General features: G+C 36.4%; 1 non-coding gene across 1 annotated transcript; it reads left to right on the top strand.

Annotated features, from left to right (window-relative positions):
* Positions 1 to 1,505: 1,505 nt before the first annotated feature.
* Positions 1,506 to 1,612, top strand: LOC121211567 (small nucleolar RNA R71). Its single transcript, XR_005906790.1, has one exon. It is a non-coding gene; the product is annotated as a small nucleolar RNA R71 (small nucleolar RNA).
* The last annotated feature ends 5,711 nt before the right edge of the window (positions 1,613 to 7,323 follow it).

The raw sequence follows: 7,323 nt of genomic DNA, 5'->3' as shown, positions 1-7,323 counted from the left end.
CCTTCAATGTTTGATGTGATGCCAAAATTACGAGCTTGAATGGTGATCTTTCGTCTCCCACACGAAGTATAAGCTCACCTATGCCAACATCAATAATTGTTTTAGCAATTGCTAAAAAGGGCCTCCCTAAAATCAAAGGGGAATTATTATCCTCTTCTATGTCTAGAACAATGAAATCAACGGGAAGTATGAACTTATCTACTTTCAAGAGTACATCTTCAATAATACCCCTAGGGAATCTTATAGTTTTATCTGCCAATTAAATGCTCATCCTAGTTTGTTTAGGTTTCCCAAGACCTAGTTGCTTAAACATTTTGTAAGGCATGACATTAATACTAGCCCCTAAATCAGCTGATGCATGACGTATATCTAAACTACCAATTAAGCAAGGAATTGTAAAACTCCCTAGATCTTTCAATCTGTAGAATAGCTGAGAAGACTGAATTTAGCTCCACATGTGACGCTTTCTTCAACTTCCGCTTATTTACTAAAATCTCTTTTAAAAATTTCATTGCATTTGTCATCTGCGACAAAGCTTCAATAAACGGTAAATTAATATGTAATTTTTTCAAAAGTTTAAGGAATTTACCGAATTGTTCGTCTGAGCGGTCTTTCCTTGTTGCATTAGGGTATGGCACACGAGGTTTATATTCGACAGTCACTGGTTTGTTTGTATTTTGATCTACCTCATCTCTCCCTTTGCTTACCACTGTTCCTTGCCTCGGTTCTGGTTCAGGCTCAACGAATCCTTCGTCATTTTGGATATTAATTGCATTAAGCTGTTCCCTTGGGTTGGGTTCAGTGTTACTTGGCAAGCTACCTTGTGATCGTTCAGAGATTAGTTTGGAAAGCTGGCCTATCTGAGTCTCGAGTCCTTGGATCAATGCTTGTTGATTTTTAAGTGCCATCTCGGTATTTTGGAAATGGGTTTCTGACACTTATATGAATTTTGAGAGCATCTCCTCAAGCTTTGGTTTCTTCTATTGTTGATAAGGTAGTTGTTGAAAACCCTGAGGATTTTGTGGCCTTTGATTTCCTTGACCACCCTAGGAGAAATTTGGGTGGTTCCTCCAACCTGCATTATAAGTATTACTGTATGGGTTATTTTGAGATCTAAAGTTATTGTTACCCATATAGTTGACTTGTTCCTCTTCGGTTGTGGGATGAAGGATTGATATTCTGTATGCACACCTCCTCCACTCGTATCACACCTCATTAATCGATGTACCTGTGTAGAACCAAGTAAACCATCAATCTTTTTATTGAGAAGTTCTACCTGATTTGACAGCATAGTAACTGAGTCGACGTTATAAATGCCAACTGTTTTCGTTAGCTTTGTCCTCATAACTTGCCACTGATAGTTATTCAGTGACATCTCTTCTATAAACTCATAGGCATCCTCCGGTGTTTTATTGTTGATGGTTCCGCCAGCAACCGCGTCAACCATTTGCCTAGTCGAGGGATTCAGACCATTGTGGAATGTTTGTCCTTGAAGCCAAAGCAGTAACCCATGGTGAGGGCACCTTCTCAGTAAGTCCTTGCATCTCTCCCATGGATCGTAAAGTGCTTCTAAATCCATCTGCACGAAAGAAGAGATATCATTGCGTAATTTAGCTATTTTATCCGGCGGAAAGTATTTTAGTAAAAATTTTCGATCATTGTTCCCAAGTAGTGATAGACCCTCGTGGTAACGAGTTCACCACTGTTTAGGTTTGTTCTTTAATGAAAAAGGAAATAATCAAAGACGAATGGCATCATCAGAAACGCCATTGATTTTAAATGTATCACAAAATTCCAGAAAGTTTGCTAAGTGAGCGTTAGGATCTTCATCCTACAAACCATCAAACTGAACAAACTGTTGTATCATTTGAATTGTGTTAGGTTTCAGTTCAAAAGTATTTGCAGCTATAGCTGGCCTAACTATGCTAGACTCAGTTCCTGTTAAAGAAGGTTTAGCATAATCATACATAGTGCGTGGAGCAGGATTTTGATTAACCGCAATTGCAAGAGGTAGCTGATTGCCTTGGTTTTCAGCCATCTCTTTTATTGGGGTTGAGTATCGTCTTCTTGCTCGTTCTCCATGGATCTTAAGCTGCGCCTTATTTTGCTTTGATTTCTGCAAACTGTACGATCGATTTCTTCGTCAAAAAGTAATGGTCCCGACGGGTTTCTTCTAGTCATAAACTATAAAAACCTGCCAAGAGAAAGAAAAAAGAAAATTAATAAATAATAATAATGAAATTAAATTAAATTGCAAGAAAAATAAATGGCTAAAGTAATAAAAATTGAGCGTTCCTAATATTTTAGTTCCCCGACAACGGCGCCAAAAACTTGGTCGCGTGATTCGTAACAAGTAATAAATATTTATAATGAAGATCAAACATAAACTAACTATTATCACGACAAAAAGGCAAGCGCACCTGTTGAACGATAGTATAGTAATGCCAAGACTGGGATGTCGTACCCAAGGGAACCAAAAGTACTAGTAATAACTATCTTTTTATTATATAACCTAGAAATAAAGAGGGGTTGTTTATTAAAATAATTAACTAAACTAATTAACTAATTAAACTAAAGCAAATAGAAAATTTGGAAAAGGGCTTGAAGAAAAGTAATTGATAAAGACGACACCAAAGGAGGAATCCACTTAGATTTCACTTATTATTTGATTCTGAACCAGACGATTTATTCACTTGACTTGATCTGTGAGTCTCCCTAACCTATATTATTATCTCTTTCGAGACTAATAACATCTAACCCTCAATTGAATTAATTGAAATCTCTTTCTTAATTAAAACCCCTAGGGAAGCAGTAAATCGATATATGGACTCCCATATTAGGTTTCACCCTAATTCGGTAAAATCTCGTAACCCTATTTCTAGGCGTTCGATCAACTCCACTTAATTATGCCAAATCTACTATTAGATAGGGACTTTTACTCCTCTGCATAAGCACATCAAATCATGAATTAATACCTGGAATATTAACTCAAGCATTAAAAACACATAATTAAGAACAAATCAAGTATTTATCATACAGTTCAGATAATAATAACAAGATCCATCATAGGCTTCAACCCCCTTAGGTATCTAAGGGGTTTAGTTCATAATAAAATAAGAGTACATCACAAAAGTATGAAAATAAAAAAACATAAAGAAAACTCTAAAACCCCTAAAAGAATTCTGAGAGAGATCTTCAGTCTTGGAGTAGCTCCGGCTTTTGGGATGGATCATCTGGTTTTCTTTAAGTAATTCTCGACGTGTGGTTTTATGCTCCAGAAAAGTTTTGGAGGGGACCGACCCTTTCTAAGTCATACTTAGGGTGTATATAGGCTTTGGATTGGCTTTCTTCCTCCCTAAATATCCTTTTCCGGGTAAAATACAACTCTTTGAAAAAAGGGACACGCCCGTGTGACACGGCCTTGTAACGTGATTGCCAGGCCGTGTTCGATCCGTTAAATTGTACACTACTATGTGGCTCAATGGCCAGGCCATGTGAATCGTAAAAGCCTTGGTCGACACCCTCGAAAGACACGGGCATGTGAGCTGCCCGTGTGGCAAGGCTTAGGTCGTATCATCTTCTCGGTTTGGTCCATTTTGTCCTTTTTTGGCTTGTTTTTGGCTCCTTTTGACTCTTGGTGCTCTCTTGAGTACAAAACATGAAATAACTAGATTAAGAGCACCAAAATCCATAAATCTAGTAATAAACATCCATAAATATGCTAGGTATTTGGGGTAAAAATATGTATAATTGGGCATTTATCACTATCACACAAGAGTCTTATTGACAAGGCTCCTTCGTTCCTTTGCTAATGGCTCTCCAAGGTGGCCAACCAATGGTTCTTTAAGAGGCTCAAATGCTAAAATATTTATGAAAAGATGATGATAGGTGTGGGGAGAAAATAAGAATGCTAAGAGAATTTAGAGAGGAGAGAGTGATGAATGATAAGGGATGAGTGATGAGGGATGAGGGATGAGGGATGAGTAGAAATGTGAGAATGAGGCCTTATTTATAGGTGAAGAGAGGGGGATAGTTTACTAAAAACAGGAGTTTTTATCTTTTGAAGCATCTTCCATAGGTGGCCAGCTATAAATTGAGGAAGTTGAGCTGGTTTTTGCTTCATTTTTGATCAATTTGAGTGCCACAACTCAGGACTGAGACTCGATCAAGTGCAAATCTTCAGGTAAATCTCTAATTTCTTCAACTTTTCAAGGACCTTGTGCAATTAAACCAAAAACTGGTTTATGGACAGCCATGTGCAGCCGAATTTTAGGTTGACTTGGTCCCCAATTTGGACGGTTTTGTAATCTAGCAAATATATCAAACCTGTCCAAAATAAATCGACAAGTTAGAGGACCAAAGAATAAAATTTATTCAATTTAATTAATTAATTTAAAACCCAAATTATTAATGAAATATTTTAAAACGAATAATTAAATAAAATTTTATATTTTATTATTTAATTTAATTATGCATCGCCCACTTTATGCCTTAAAAAAATATAATTTCTTCAAATTACTATAAAATAAGCCATTTATTGCATGAAAACTATATAATAAAGCATAAAATCACATTCTAATAATTTCTATGCCCTAATTTCATATTTTCACATATTTCATTAATTTATTAAACAATTACTTAGTTTTAACACAATTTTAAGTAAAAAGGTGATAAATGACATAGGAAAAATCCTATATATTTTTCCGTTTACACATCCCCAAACTTCAATCATTACTCGTCCCGAGTAATGTTCATGCACAGAAAAAGGTCTTGCTAAGGTAAATTTGCTAATTGTGTAAGTAACATTAATCTTTGTCTCATAATCATGCATTAATAACTTCATGCTCATCAATCTTTTTTATTAACAAGTAATTCATATGCAAACATTCCTTAAGATTATACTAAGCTTCAAAATATGCCAACATGAATCATAGTTTGCATGTATGTCACAGTCATAGATAACATTTTCATTCAACATAATTTCCTATCAATCTAGCAAACAATCACAAGGCTTATTTAAGATCTTCATATGTTGAACTTAGGACTTCCTCTCCACTAATGTAGGTGACATAATCATCAAATCACTAGGTCTTTTATAAGGTTATAATGGGGATCGATTAAAGGTAGGTATTTTAAGATATGGGACATTTCGGTTTTAAGAATCTTAACCTTTAACTTTGTCTTGGTTTTCTCGTAATACAACCTTTTTCTTTAAGTGAACCTTTAGAACACCCCCAAACTTATTTTGAACTCAAGCTCATACATTTTTCCTTTTTGGAGACTGACCAAATTCATTCAAGATTTAAGGAATGATAGTAGTCATCCACTACTAATGCAACCTAATCCATTAATCAAAGAATTAAAGCTACAACCTCCTGTCAAATTTATCCAACTCATTCATTGATAATTCACATGATTTAAGAATTAAGCATCGAATGTAATAGAAATTTTCAAACAATTTTCATTAACTATAATTAAACCTTGCATGCTTCATTACCGGAAGAAAAAAATTTGAAACGTGGGTGCATTTCCAAGCCCTATGTGCATTCCCCTAAATTTAAAGTTTTCATTATCTCCAATGCACTAATATGAAAATGTAATTACAATAAAAAAACTGCAATGACAATGTATACTTATCAAAATAAAACTTAAAGCTACATGCAATGCATGAATACTACAACTAAAGCTTAAAATAAACTAACTCAGTTATCCGCAGTCGTCGATGTGGCTACATGATATTTCTTTCTCCTCCTTTTCTCCTCATCCTTCTTTTTTTATCCTTGGAGCGCTTCCTTTTTCTTTTCTTTGGGCTTTGCACGGTCTTTGGATTGCTCCTCAATTCTCAACTCTACCTCGGTATCACCGACTGCATCCTGTGTAGGAAAGGCCACCTAGAGTGGTCTAGTGTAGACCACTATTGCCAATGAATTGCATTCCTCCTCACTGGTTACCTCAGCAACTTCCACTAGTCTGACTCCAGTTTGCTCCAAATTATCAATATTTGCACCCATAGACACAGGTGCAGTGACAGCTTTCTCAACAGAATCTTCTTTTTCTTTTTCTTTCTCAGTTTTAGCAACTTCTTCTACTTCAACAACAACTTCCTCTTCTGCAGCAGCAACTTCCTTCTCAACAACAATATCCTATTGATCAGTACAATTACCATCCTCGAATAAGCTATCAATTTTTCGCAGGCATTCTTCAGTGTCCTTGGATTCCTCTTCTTTCTCATTATCAGAGACTTCATAATGGGTGGGGATGTCACCAATCTGTCTTGGTCTTTTAATTTGTCATCCGAGGAACAGAGGTCATGATTTCGAATGATTGCTGAAAACACTGGGTATTCCGGTAGTGGGGATGGGCTCAGTTGGCCTAATGTGGCTACAATAGAATTTTTCTAAGTTCTGGTATAAGCATAAAACAAATTCTAGGATTTATCTATATCTTCTACTGTAGCGACAAGCTTGATCTGCCTGTTTTTAATGGAATTTACCATTTTTTTGACATCCTTCAGTTTGTACCGTAATGATGTCTCTGCATTTAGGTTTGTTCCTTTGCTGTGGGCTTTGGCTTTGCCCTTTCTTATCTTACTAGTTTCCACCTTCTTCAGTATCGGCATGTCCTTGCTATGAGTCATTCTTTCTACAGAAGCTTCATTGATTGGGCCCTTATTTTCCAAGACTTCTTCACCAGCATGGGGCGCGATTCCTCTTTGCTCGCACAATAACATCACCAGTGATGGGAAAACCAAGATCCCAGTCTGCCTTGAGGCGTAGTCAGTATTTTTTTGGTGAAATATTGTGCCTACATCAATTTTTATACCCTTGAAGATAGAATGTATCAGACACATTCTGATGAGGGTGACTGTGGTGTTGTGAGTAGAGGACTTTAGCCTGCAGTTGACAAAATAAAACCAAATTTTTCCTTGTAGCATTAGGAACCGACGGTGCACCATATAAATATTTTGATGGGAACCCGTCCACACTGCTCCCTCGACACATAAGTCTCTTACCAATAGGTCTAGTTTTTCATCTGTGATGTCATCAATGAACTTAGAGTGTTCGCCAACATCGACCTTGGTGTTGTACAACTTATTTCTTTTTTTAGTGTCCCATTGTATTAAGCCTTCTCGAATGAAAATGAACTCTAACTCATGATTGTAGAGATTAGCATAAAACTCACGTACCAGTGAAGGTGAGTAACTTCCAGGATGGGTGTAAAAAGTTTCCCAATTTAACTTCGAGATGGTCTTGTAGACTTGTTTACCCAAGTCTTCTTGTGATAAAAGGGAAATTTTGTATTTGGGATGGAAATTTCGCTTCA

This window comes from Gossypium hirsutum, chromosome A12, assembly GCF_007990345.1.
Source record: "Gossypium hirsutum isolate 1008001.06 chromosome A12, Gossypium_hirsutum_v2.1, whole genome shotgun sequence".
Lineage (NCBI taxonomy): Eukaryota > Viridiplantae > Streptophyta > Magnoliopsida > Malvales > Malvaceae > Gossypium > Gossypium hirsutum.
This window is presented reverse-complemented; position numbering and strand designations above follow the sequence as displayed.